Consider the following 13,686-nt stretch of genomic DNA (forward strand, 5'->3'; position numbering starts at 1 on the left):
TGAAACCTTTGTCCACAAAAGGACTTTTACAAGAAGATTCATGTCAATTTTATTCGTAATAGCATAAAATAGAATAAAATAAAGAAAATAACCCAAATTTTCATCACCAGGAAAACAGATAAACAAATGGTGGTATACTATGCAATGGAATATCACCCAGCAATAACAAAGGAGAAACTACTGTTATACACAACAACATAAATGAATCTTAAAATTATTGTGTTGAGCAAAAGATGCAAAACACAAAAGAATGCATATTTTATTATTTTTAATAAGAATTTTGAGATCAGGCAAAATTGATCTGTGGGGATAAAACTAAAAAGAATGGCTATCAGGGGAAGGTGAATGATAAAAGGCAGCAGAGACCTTTCTGGGGTGACAGAAATGTTATCTTGATAGAGCTATTGGTTACACAGGTGTATACATTTTTCAAAACTCACCAGATTCTATGCTTAAGATCTGTGCATTTCACCATATATAATTATAGTTCAATTTAGAGAGAGAGAGTGAGAGAGAGAGCAATACCTAACACACAAAACATGGGTTGCTGGAAGTGGGATTTCAGACACTGGCAAGGAAGTTATTTTAAGATGGAAACGCATGCCTTCCTGGTCTTTCCTCCAGGTATGAACCTGTAATTCAGGACTCTCTGTGTTCACCCTGAAAAATCTCAATTCCCCTTTGCTTAGGTATCAATGCAGAGCAGCTGGCCACCCCTGAGATCTGAACTTCTCTTGCTGCAGACACAATCCAGAATTCTTAGTATGACACCATGGAAACAGCGCTAGCTTTCTCTATGGGCCACACAAGTGACCCCACTACTGACATCCTCCTTGCATGAAGAAGCAGAAATATTATTAGCAATAAGTGGGCTGTATTTCACTGAAAGGAACACCATAGAGAGGCATATGTTACTTTTCAATTCTAAGAGCTTATCTCGTGGAGTTCAAGGTTATCGGTTTGCACAACTTACCTGTTGGACTTCTCTGGGAGTAGAAATGAAGGCTCAGTAAGGAGAAGTTCTAGAAGAAAAGAAAAGTTGTTTTGTAAATGTTGAGACTGCTATTTGTTTTGGTGTTAATGCACTAGAAATATATTACCTTAGTAGTATATTAACAATAAAGTGTGTTAATCCTCCCCAGGTGAAGGTATTGTGGTCCCCATTTTGGTAGTACAAAAATGAGCCTCAAAGGCATTAAGGAACTAAGTCAAGGCCATTTAGCTGGCAAGTCATAGAGATGGGTGTGGGGGATCATATCCCTCAGACCTCATCATTGTATTGCACCCCGGCAGACTTCTAACAGGAGTATGTAAACCCAGTTAATAGAGAGTGCAAGGACTTTCTCTGGAGCTATGAAGGCCACTATGCCTGTCCTTAGCAGCAGCTTTTAACCAGTTACTAATGGAAGTTACTATGCAAATATCCCAGCCCCGTCCCCTTGGGTGGGCTGCCTCTGAGATGCATGTCTACACTGAATTCCACATCTGCCCAGTGAGAGTAAGTTTCCACTGCCATTGGCTTCTGTTGTGGCTGGCTGGATAGCACGCCCTTTGTGGGCTGCATTTTCTTCTCTGTGTCTCTTCCTCAACTGGCATGTCCTGCCAGAAACTCCTTCACCTTGAGTCTTTGTGTCAGTCTGATTCTGTGGAACTCAAGCTAAAATGTGAAATTCACACCTAGGGTTTTTGACTTCACAATCTATTCTTCTACCATACTATAAATTACAGGTCAGACTGTTGGAAATAGTGATATTTGACCATTTTTTAACCAATAGAAATCGCAGTATCATACAGTTCAACTGACTCACAGTAGGAGTATGTGTACATCAATATAAACACGCAAAAATACATGTATACACAAAATGCACATATGTGCATGTAATAGAAACATAATATGCTTTTTATAATGTAAGGAGGCCAGCCACGTGGACTTTCTAAAGCAAAAGTCTTTGTATATCTTCCTTTACTAAATCCTTCAGTAATTATATCATCCCCTTGGCAAAATCCAGGCTCTCTAGCATGATATAGATATCCCATTATCTTCTGGCTCCAGCCCTTTTCTTTGGCTTGTACTCTGCCCTCTTTGTTTTGTTTGACATTACTAAACTGCTTAGAATTAAATAATAAAAGAAAAAAGAAAAACACTGGACTATTTCATCATCTTTTCCTACTCAACAGCCAGAAGTTTTTCTTGTAGCTCCCTTTTCCCAAAGCAAATGAGTCCAGCCCTCCCAGGACCAGCTCTTTACCTTGGAAATAAATCCATGAGTGTATCCATTACATTGAACTATAATATTTTCATTTCCTTGACTCGTTCCCTTATCAGAATGTGAGCTCCTAAGTCCAAGACCTGGTTTGATCTTCTCTGCATGCCTACTGTCTACCATAGAACCTGATGCATAAAAGGTGCTCACTAAATGATGTTGAATGAAGATGAAGTCAGATTTGAACTTTGTCATCTAGGCTCCAGTAAAGCACTGTGCAGAAGGTATGTGAGCAATGCCAATTTCTTTACAGTGCATAGGGACTTTATACTCAGAAACAAAAATAAAGATGCATGACTTTCTGATACCTGGCCCCCAACCAGATCTGAATATTTGACACAAACTATCCAGGGAAAATGGAGCTATGCTGAAACTGTGACATCTGAAGTCAGGCTGCGTGGGCTCAATCTCCAGCTCTACCACTAACTAGGAGTATGACCTCAGGCAAGTCTCTCCCACTCTGTGCCTAAGTTGCTTCTTCTGGAAAGGAGGATACTAAAAGATCCCACGTCAAAGAGTTGTTGCAAAGATAGTTCAGTTTTGGCAATAAATACAGGCTATGGATAGCAATAATGCTAGCAAGTCCACAGCCTTTATCTGGATTTCACGTAAACTCTGGGCCTCAGTCTCTGTATCTATACTCAAGGGATAACTTATGAATTACTGAAACCAATGTTCATATATCTGACATGCTCAGCACAGTACCATGTCTAAGGAAATCACAGTGATGAAGATAAGACACAGGACTTTTCCTCATGGAGTTTCTTGTCTGATGAAGGAATACAGGGAAGTGGAAATGTCATGAAAGCTGAGAACTGAGGGTAAGCTAAGTTAGAAGAAAGGGGGCCCGGCGTGGTGGCTCATGCCTGTAACCCTAGTACTTTGGGAGGCTGAGGGGGGTGGATCATGAGGTCAGGAGATTGAGACCATCCTGGCTAACACGGCGAAACCCCATCTCTACTAAAAAAACAAAAAGTTAGCCGGGCGTAGTGGCGGGCGCCTGTGGTCCCAGCTACTCGGGAGGCTGAAGCAGGAGAATTGCTTGAACCTGGGAGGCGGAGATTACGGTGAGCCAAGATAGCGCCACTGCACTCCAGCCTGGGTGAAAGAGCGAGACTCCGTCTCAAAAAAAAAAAAAAAAAAAGAAGAAGAAAGGGATAGTTAGAAAGAGAAGATGAGAAGCTATGTTAAGAAAAATGGAGACTTTATCCTAAGAGCAATGAATCAGGAAAGTAACTCGATCTGAGTGAATTTTAGTTGAGATCACTCAGTCTGCCACGTGCAAAATGGAATTTAACGGGGAAGGCGGGAGCAGAATGATCTCACAGGCAGCATTTACAGCCAGTCATCCCTGCAAGAACCAGGAAAATGACAGTGAGTATGTGTATTAGATTCCTAGGGCTGCCATAACTAGGTATTCAAAGTTGGTGGCTTCAAACAACAGAAATAGATTCTCTTATAGCTTTGGAGTCTAGGATTTCAAGTCAAGGTTTTGGGGTGTTTGAGCTCTCTCTGAATGCTTTAGGGAAGGATCCTTCCTCACTTCTTGCTAGTTTTTCATGATTGCAGCAATCTACACCTTCTTCTTGTATGTCTTTTTCTCTGTGTCCAAATTTCCTCCCCCCCCCCTTTTTTTTTTAAATAAGAATACCAGTCATTGAATTAGGGTCAACCCTACTCCAGTCTGATTTTAACTTGATTGCGTCTGTAAAGACCCTTTTTCCAAATAAGGTCACATTCATAGGTACTGGGGTTTAGGACCTAAACTTATCTTTTTAGTGGGGCAAAATTCAACCTACAACAGGCTGGCATTAAATAAGTAAACTCAGGAGATTATTACTAATTTACTGATTCACTGGGAATGGTGAAGGATATGGAAGAATAAAAGATATTATCCAAAAAGCAGACATGAGAAAATAGTAGGTGAAATATGAATAGTAGGTGAATAATGGTTCAATTCACTTTTAAGTGGGAGAAGTAACGTGGGAGAAGTCCAGATTTCATGGAACAGGTGACATGGAGTTTTAAACCTGCTGCTGGAGACACCATCTTTTGAAGCTTTGAAAGCCTTGAGGAACAGCTGTCGGGGTAGAATTTGAGAACTGGGGATTGGATTTCTAGATGGTAGAGCTTCCACAGTAAACACTGAGAAGCAAAACTTGAGATGAGGCGGAGGTGAATGTTTCAGTAGGTTTGAAAAAGCATGAAATTTGGAATCATAAGCCTTACGTTCTGAATGTTTAGAAATTACATGTGAGGCCCGGCGCAGAGGGCTCATGCCTGTAATCCTAGCACTTTGGGAGGCCAAGGCGGGTGGATCACAAGGTCAAGAGATTGAGACCATCCTGGCCAACATGGTGAAACCCCATCTCTACTAAAAATACGAAAAATTAGCCAAGTGTGGTGGTGGGCCCCTGTAATTCCAGCTACTCGAGAGGCTGAGGCAGGAGAATCGCTTGAACCTGGGAAGCGGAGGTTGCAGTGAGCCGAGATCGTGCCACACCCCAGCCTGGTGACAGAGTGAGACTCCATCTCAAAAAAAAAAAAAGAAAGAAAAAGAAATTACACATGAAAGAGCCTCATCTTCTATATGTCCCTCTAGATCAAACTTGCCCAACTTGCAGCCATGAGGCCCAGGACAGCTTTCAATGTGGTCCAACACAAATTTATAGACTTTCTTAAAACATTATGAGATTTTTTTGCAGTTTTTTTAGGTGGTGAGCGATCATTAGTGTTAGTGTACTTTATGTGTGGCCCAAAACAATTCTTCTTCCAATGTGGCCCAGGTAAGCCAAAAGATTGGACGTCCCTGTTCTAGATGAATGTAATGATGCTCATTGTAATATTTAGGTAATATTTTAGTTTATAGAATATTACTACATGCATTAAATGATTTGGACCTTACAATAACCCTAAGATGAGATGAAGTAACTTGTCCTAGGTCCCATAGCGAACAAGGGGCAAACATAGCAGGCAAGCCCAGGTCTCTGGTTCCAAGGCTACTGCTCATTTCATGGCACCTCACTGCCTCTAAGAGGTTCCTTGATTGGAACTCCTCATTACTATGCTTGCTTTCTTGGCAACAGCCAGTCACACAGTGCCTTTTAGATTTCTCATACATATCAGCGTGGAGGAACCCATTTTCCTCAGCTCAAAAGACCACCCTCCTTAAAAAGTAGACACTCCCCAAAATATATGGATTTAAATCCTCTTCAACATGGTGTAATATTATTTTTCCAGAGAAAAAGAGCAATGTATCTTCGAAAGCAACTAGCGGTCCCCTAGATTATAAAGAGCCAGATGAAAAGCAGAAAATTACTGCAAAAAAGCACTAAACAAATTTTTGAACCTAAAAATAAAATTCCAAATATTGCTTTTAAAATTCTGATCAAAATAAAATAAATTAGAATCACAGATTTTTCTACAAGTATTTAAGAGGCCAAGGGCAGTCTCACATTTATATCATAACATATAAATATTATTATAACAATAAACAGGACCTTTGGGAGTTATTTAATACATTTTCCTTTCTCGAGAATAGTTGTATCTAATTCAGTGCTTCTCGAAGTTTACTCCATAGATGTTAATAAACATTATTTGTTTTAAAAGAATGGGCGATGGTGGGAAACCTTAGATGAAGTTAAATAGATTTACTTTTTGCAGGACTTTTCAGGGCCTTTGATATGCTAACATGTTTACTGAATCCCTAAGGAGAGGGATGGCATGAATGGATATTTGCTAAACTTATTTGATCGTAAAACCCTTTTATCGCATAAGAACATGAAGACTAGCATATCATAAAATATACTTTAGGAAACAATCATTTAAGTAATCAAAAGGATAAATTTTTACCTAATTTTAAAAATCAGAATCAGAGATTTCTGTGTTTCTTTCCATGTCTTATTTCTATATTTAACTTTAATATCAACCACATTCTCCTTTAATATGGGACTCAAGTTTTAGCTCCTGCAATGCAAATCATATGCAGCCAGTAAGTATTTATTGAGAGCTTACTACGTGTTGGACTGCTCTAGATACCAGCCTCTGAAGATAGATAAGACAGCAAATATATTCTCAAAGTAATATGTCTTTTCTAAAAGTGAAGTCTTTCGCTCCCTCATTCTTCTGAAGTCTACATTCAAGAATTGCAATTCTTCTTGCTTCATGCATAATTGATCTGAATCCCCTTTTTAATGCACTTTCCAAGGGGCAGAGATCAGAGGGTCTGTCAGATCAAAGTTCTCATTTTGTAAATGAGAAGAGTGAAACACGAAGGGAGAAATAACTGGTTCAAAATTACAGAAGAGTTAAAGATGGAGGTGAGATCAAACTCAAGATCAGTGGATCAGTGTGAGCAGAAGCTCATGCCTGTAATCTTAGCTGCTAGGGAGGCTGAGGAGGGAGGATCATTTGAGACCAGGAGTTCGAGACCAGCCTGGGCAACATAACGAGACCACCATATCAAAATAACTAACTACCTCAATGTTTTTTGTTTTGATTTGTTTTGTTTTGTTTTTTGAGACAGAGTCTTGCTCTGTTGCCCAGGCTGGGGTACCGTAGCATGATCTCGGCTCACTGCAACCTCTGCCTCCCGGGTTCAAGGGATTCTCATGCCTCAGCCTCCCAAGTAGCTGGGATTACAGGTGTGTACCACCATGCCTGGCTAATTTTTGCATTATTAGTAGAGATGGGTTTTCACCATGTTGGCCAGGATAGTCTTGAACTCCTGGCCTCAAGTGATCCTCCTGCCTCAGCCTCCCAAAGTGCTGGGATTCCAGGCATGAGCCATTGTGCCTGGCTAACTAAATAATTTTTTTAAAGCAATCAGTCACCTTCTTTTGGCTATACCAACCAGTCTTTTTTCCTTTTCCTCAGTTCTCAAGTCCATAGGTTATAGAGTCTGCATACTTAGAACAATAGTGTGACCGATTCTTGATGAAATGCAAGGAACGGCTTGCAGTTCCAACATCCAAAACTTTTATCCATGGAAAGTGACTGAAATGGAGACAAGCATGGACTCAAATTCTGTCTCTGTTATTAACCAGCAGTGAGAATAGGAAAAAGTTTTTAAAACGCTCCAGGCCTCAGTTTACTCATCTCTTTAAGAAGGGCAACAGTAACAACTACTACTACAACTACAATAAAATTACAGAAATGAAATGCCCAACTTGAAGGTTATGCTCAATAAATATTATTAAAACTGAAAATATATATCCATAAGTTCATTTAACAAGTTCACTAGGCTTAATCTCATTCTCTATGACACCCATAATCTAAGGCAGTATTGGCCATTACATACCCTGCGTGCTGCTTCACTACCTTGCTCTCTTCAACAGAACCTTTCCCCAGGGCAAGAAAGAATGGGAGGTTCAAGCAACTCTCTGAGACAGGTGGTAAAAAGAGTGAAGACAAGACACAAATGAACATCTCAGTCAGGCACGTTCATCTGTAATCCCAGCACTTTGGGAGGCCAAGGCAGGTGATCACTTGAGTCCAGGAGTTCAAGACCAGCCTGGACAACATGGCAAAACCCCCATCTCTACCAAAAATACAGAAAAATTAGCCAGGCATGCATGGCGGTGCATGCCTGTAGTCCCAGCTACTTGGGAGGCTTAGGTGGGAGAATCACTTGAGCCCAGAAGGTCAAGACTGCAGACAGCAGTGATCTCGCCACTGCACTCCAGCCTGGGAGACAGTGAGACCCTGTCTCAAGAAAAACAAAAACAAAATTAAACAAAACCAAAAGTGTCCCAAGAAGCTGTTGCATTACACATGCATCATATTGTTTCATTTTATAGCTGTATGTACATCTTACACATAAGCCTCTGAGAACAAGGAATTTGTTTTATTGTTTTTTGTATCATTCAGGCACATTACATGAAGCAGTTCTTAACACGGAGCCTCACATACACTAAGCACCTACTACCTGCAGGCTAGAAGGAATCGACGAGGAATGAATGGGTCCCCTGTCATTTGCACTCCTGAGGTTCTGGTCCATTTCTCCTTGTGTTCTCCTTAAGCTCATTTCTGAACCAGAGCTGCCCCCTGCCTTTGCATACCCATCTGCTTCCTTTATCTATTGGGGTAGTTTTGCTTTTCTCCCTGAATCAAACCACCAGTATTCAATCAAGACTTGTTACAACACAGTCCAGCCAAGGGATGCTCAGGGAAAGAATTACCTACAGCATCTTAGCAGATCCCAGCTAAATAAAGCACATCATACATTTGACATAAAAGCAAGATTGTGACTATATCTCACCTTAGAGCAAACAGCAGGGCTTTGAGACACGAAGAAGGGTGGGAAAAATTACTTACACACTGCAGACCATTAGGCCGGAAACTAGAAAACGAGAGCGATTTGTTAGTGTGGGATTTGACACACCAGAAGTGCCTGCTGTCAATGAAACATCCATCTTCAGATCAAACTGGCAGTCTATGAGGACGGCTGCCAAGCCCTGCCATCTGAGTTGAGTCTCATCACTGACACTTGGGTGCTGCTTTCTCTATGACAAAGTTTCCAATAAAAAAGCCTCAGGGACTTGGGCTCTGCAGACACGTGTCTGTAATTTCTCTTGACATCTTAGAGAAAGTGGAGATAAGGCGTGGCCACTGTCAGTTAAACTGAAGCAGGTCAGTCCTTTAGAGAGAGAGTTCAGGGGCAGTCTTCGGTGCTTACAGGCTGGCTGGCAGCACAGAAAGTCTCCTCTTCCTGGAATCTTGCCCTACCTCACTCCATCCTGCTAGGATCATTCACTTGCCCCATTTACACCTGGTCTGCACCAGACCATTACACATTTGTTTTAGATCCTTGGGTAGTTTCCTAGTTGTTCTATATCCATAGTTAAGACTCAGTAAATCCCACCTTAGCCATCAAGCCTTTTCCCATAGCTGCCTGAAGCCCTGGTCAAGGTAACCTCTCATTCACCTTGGAGGGATGGGATATTGAGCTTTAGAGTCGGGAGAACTTGAATTCAAAGTGTATGTCCAACACTAACCACATGATCCCAGACAACACTGAGCATCCCTTTTGTACCTATGGGGGACAATAATCATGTCCAGATAAAATAATGTGTGATATAATGGAATGATTGGAAACAAGCCAAATGTCTCATAAGGGCTGGTTGTATAAATTACGGCATATGCATACCTTGGGGGGAGCTTCTGTATTTCTGATGTTTCCTTTGATATGGAGGGAGCTCCACTAGAATAACCTCTATTCCTCTCTATCCCCTTTCTTACTCTTCCACAGAAAATCAGGGGTGACTTTTCTCATTGATGAGTTTGGGAACAATCAACTGGATGTGCTTAGCCAGTCCCTCCCTCCCATGTCTTGGGAATGAGATGCTTGCAGAGGTTCTTGTTCTCTATGGGAACCACACTTGCCTGTTCAGTGCTGCCTGGGGCTGGGGAGGGAATTCTCTCTAATTCTGGGGTTCAGCATCAGTCAGTCTACCAGTCTTCAGCTAATAGCTGCTGCACCTTCATCATCAGGAATGAAGGTGATATTCATTTCTCAAATAATTCAGAACTCAGGTAAGAAAGATGGTTGCTATTTGGAGGGTCCTCCCAAAGTCCCAACATAATACCATGAAATAATTTAAGTTTAAAATAATTTAATATATGTATGTTTATTGACATAGAAAGATAAAATGATGTTCATTATAAATTGATGGCATAAAGATAATAAAACAGAAAGAATGGTATAATTCTCCTTTAGTTTAAAATATATATACTTACATATACGCAACATGTAACAACAGGAAAAAATCTGAAATGGCAGCATGAACTTTTAATAGCAAATATCTTGAGGCAGTAGAATGATGGGTGTTTTTTAATATTTTTCTTTTAGATCATGAGCATTTTAAAAGAATCTACAATAAAAGTATATTCCTGAAAATACCACAGTTATTTATTTGCTAAAAAATAAAAGACATTTTCAAAATTGTCAAAAACACAAATGTCTCCCAATTACCTCTTCAGGAGTTCATTGCTTGGATTGTTAGCTCAAGTCAGAAGTAATTATATATTTGTTGGGGACCATCTGGTGTCACTGGTTTTAAATGGACAAGTTTCTACAGGCTATAAATCCCTTTGAGTTTTAGAATACTAAGGATGAAAAAAAAAGCTCCTTCAAAATTTGAATAATGCTGTATGCTCAGTATGTGTCAAATAAAAGGGAAAGGATACAGTGATTAATAAGCAAAGCACATAAAAATGTAGAACTGTCTCTCTAGACAGCACCTTAGAGTTGCCCTGGCCCTTCCCTCTGCTTTCACCATGGCAGCTACTGATGGGTGGTAATGGCCTTTTTCTTTCCCAGTCCATAGCTCAGTTGCATCCTCTACTCCAAGAAGCCACTACATATTCATCAGCTTTGGCAGAACAAATGACACCTTTTGCCCATCTCTCCTCTATCTGAACCATCTGTTTCAGAGATGAGGAAACTGAGACATGTGACAGTGAAGTGGCTTTCAAAAAATCACATGGCTGATGACAGACTCTGATACCAAATCTTTAGTTCCATCCAAAACACTTTTACTGAGCCCCTAACATGAGTAGATCACTGACCGAGGCTTTGTGGAGCTGCTTAGGATAGGACAGGAGAATGTATTCACATGCCTTCAAGAAGTTTACGATCTACTCAGAGTTACTCTGATGCATAAAGGAAGATCATAAAACCACATATAACGCAAGAAATTGAGGTACAAGGAGAGATCAGAGAAAAAAGGACTAATCGTGATTGGAAAGATTGAGAAACACAGTGGTCAATCTACTACGCTGGAAAAACTGTATACTACAAATATAAACCTAGCACATAATAGGTGCTCAATAAAGGCTGACTGAAAAAATTAGTAGATAAATATTAAAAAATATATATAGTCTTCAAATAATTTATATATAAATCACTTATATACAATCAAACCATTTCATTCAAATTATATTGAGATTTTAATAATTTCTATATGAGTATATATACATTTATATGTAATTTATATATAAAAATAAACTTAAAAAGATATATAGTCTTCAAATCATTTTACATAATGATGACAGTTACCATAATGTGTATCAGACCCTGCACTGTTTTACATATATGATCTTACTTGATTTCTTCCAATCTTAGGAGTAGTTTATGGGTAATAGAAAATAAAAAAACAATAACAGCTACAATTTTATTTCATGGGCTAGGTAATCGTCTGAGTGGTTTGCACATATTATCTGACTTAATTCTTAGAACAGTCTCATGAATTAGGTCCTATTATCTTTTACAAATGAGAGAATGGAGGCAGAAAGGGACTGATTAGTGGACGCAGAGTCGCCCAGCTCCTAGGCAGAGCAGCCGAGAAAGAAACTGAGGCAAACACAGGCTGTCTGACCCCATAAATCACTGGGCGCATTATACTATACAGTCTGGGGGTGGACGTACACCCTGCACGGATGTACAGGGGGCTCTAAGACTCAGGCACAGAGAAGCACAAGCAGGCCCACAGAGGTCAGCAGTAGGGAGACCACTCAGAGACCGCTCATACCTAGGGAATGGTGGGTCCTCTGGATTGTGGTGTTTGACTTCAGACCAGCAAAAAACCGTTTGTGGCTGCCTCGAAGAATAGAGGAGAGCGTATAACTCAGATCATTTCTAGAAACTGTTTATGTAAAATGTCCTTATGATTCAGTGAACCTATGATATTTCCTTTAAAATTATCCATGAAGGGCAGAAGCAAATGTGCACCCCCTTTTCCAGCTGTACAGTGGGTCTGCTGGGGCTGAGGGCCCACTTGCTTAAGCTGAGCAGCTATGCCCCAAAGTGCCACTCAAGTCAGCTGTGGAAAGAATTGATTTGGAAGTCACCTATGGCAGCTGGAATCTCCTTCTGTCATGTCCAACCTGGCAGACTCCTACATGCTTTTCCAGGGCCAGTGGACAGTGTGAGCCTGGGACAGATAGCGGCACGATGGGCTTATTCCTGAAAGGGCCACAAGTGTGCTTTGGTGTTGGCCTCAGATGACTTCTGCAACTGCCAAACTACTAATCACATATCTTTCCAATCAATGACCACATTGTCATTAAAAGCAAGACTACCAGGCATCACTGCTATTGCATTTACTTTGAAAATATAAGGCTGGCTGTGGAATGTTAAGGCAGGTAGACCATTGGGGGATGGGTAGCATTTCCTTAGATGGGGAACTGAAGGAAGGGAAGGTGTTCTGAGGAGAGGGGAAAGCAGAAATAAAAACTAGAAAAAGGAAACGTACAAGATGTAATGAGGAGTTTCTGAGTAACCTGGTATATTAGTTTGATAGGACTCCCATAGCAAAGTACCGCAAAGTGGGTGGCTTAGAAATTTATTGTCTTATAGTTGTGGAGGCTAGAAGTTCAAGATCAAGGTGTGGGCAAGATTGGTTCTTTCTGAGAGCTGTGAAGAAGAATCTCTTTGATGCCTCCCCCTTAGCTTCTTGTGGTTTGCTGGCAATTTTGGGCATTCGTTGGCTTGCAGATGGATCACGTAATTTCTGCCTTCATCTTCACATGGCATTCTCGCTGTCTGCATGTCTGACTCCAAATTTCCCTTTTCTATAAGGACACCAGTAATACTGGATTAGAGGTTCACTCCTCTGGTATGACCTCATCTTAATTACGTCTGCAATGACCCTATTTCCAAATAAGATCACATTCTGAGGTACTGGGGCTTAGGAATTCAGCATATGTATTTTGGGGAGCACAGTTCAGCATGTGACATTTGGCGTGGCTGGAGAATTGAAAATAAGACTTTTTGTTTGTTTGTTTTGTTGAGGCAGAGTCTCGCTCTGTCATCCAGGCTGGAGTGCAGATCTCAGCTCAGAGGCACGATCTCAGCTCACTGCAAGCTCCACCTCCCAGGTTCATGCCACTCTCCTGCCTCAGCCTCCCGAGCAGCTGAGACTACAGGCGCCCACCACCACACCCAGCTAATTTTTTGTATTTTTAATAGAGACAGGGTTTCACCATGTTAGCCAGGATGGTCTCGATCTCCTGACCTCGTGATCCACTCGCCTTGGCCTCCCAAAGTGCTGGGATTACAGGCATGAGCCACCACACCTGGCGAAAATAAGACTTAAAAGAACAGAGTAGGCTGGGCACTGTGGCTCATATCTGTAATCCCAGCACTTTGGGAGGCTGATGCAGGCGGATCACGAGGTCAGGAGATCGAGGCAAACAGATCACCTGAGGCCAGGAGTTCAAGACCAGCCTGGCCAACATGGCGAAACCCCATCTCTACTAAAAATACAAAAATTAGCTGGGCGTGGTGGCACATGACTGTAATCCCAGCTATTCGGGAGGCTGAGGCACAAAAATCACTTGAACCCGGGAGGCGGAGGTTGCAGTGAGCCAAGACCATGCCACTGCACTCCAGCCTGGGTGACAGAGCAAGACTCAGCCTCAA

The 13,686-nt window shown here is 41.2% G+C and overlaps 1 long non-coding RNA gene across 1 annotated transcript in view; it reads right to left on the reverse strand.

Moving 5' to 3' along the window:
- The window catches only part of LOC129143703 (uncharacterized), an 87,957-nt gene that overhangs the window by 26,791 nt on the left and 47,480 nt on the right, over window positions 1–13,686 (reverse strand). The window contains exon 2 of the long non-coding RNA XR_008547459.2: window positions 974–1,022. This is a non-coding gene — a long non-coding RNA (uncharacterized LOC129143703). The remainder of the gene's footprint in view (window positions 1–973; window positions 1,023–13,686) is intronic.

The sequence above is a fragment of the Pan troglodytes genome, chromosome 3, assembly GCF_028858775.2.
Source record: "Pan troglodytes isolate AG18354 chromosome 3, NHGRI_mPanTro3-v2.0_pri, whole genome shotgun sequence".
Taxonomy (NCBI): Eukaryota; Metazoa; Chordata; class Mammalia; order Primates; family Hominidae; genus Pan; species Pan troglodytes.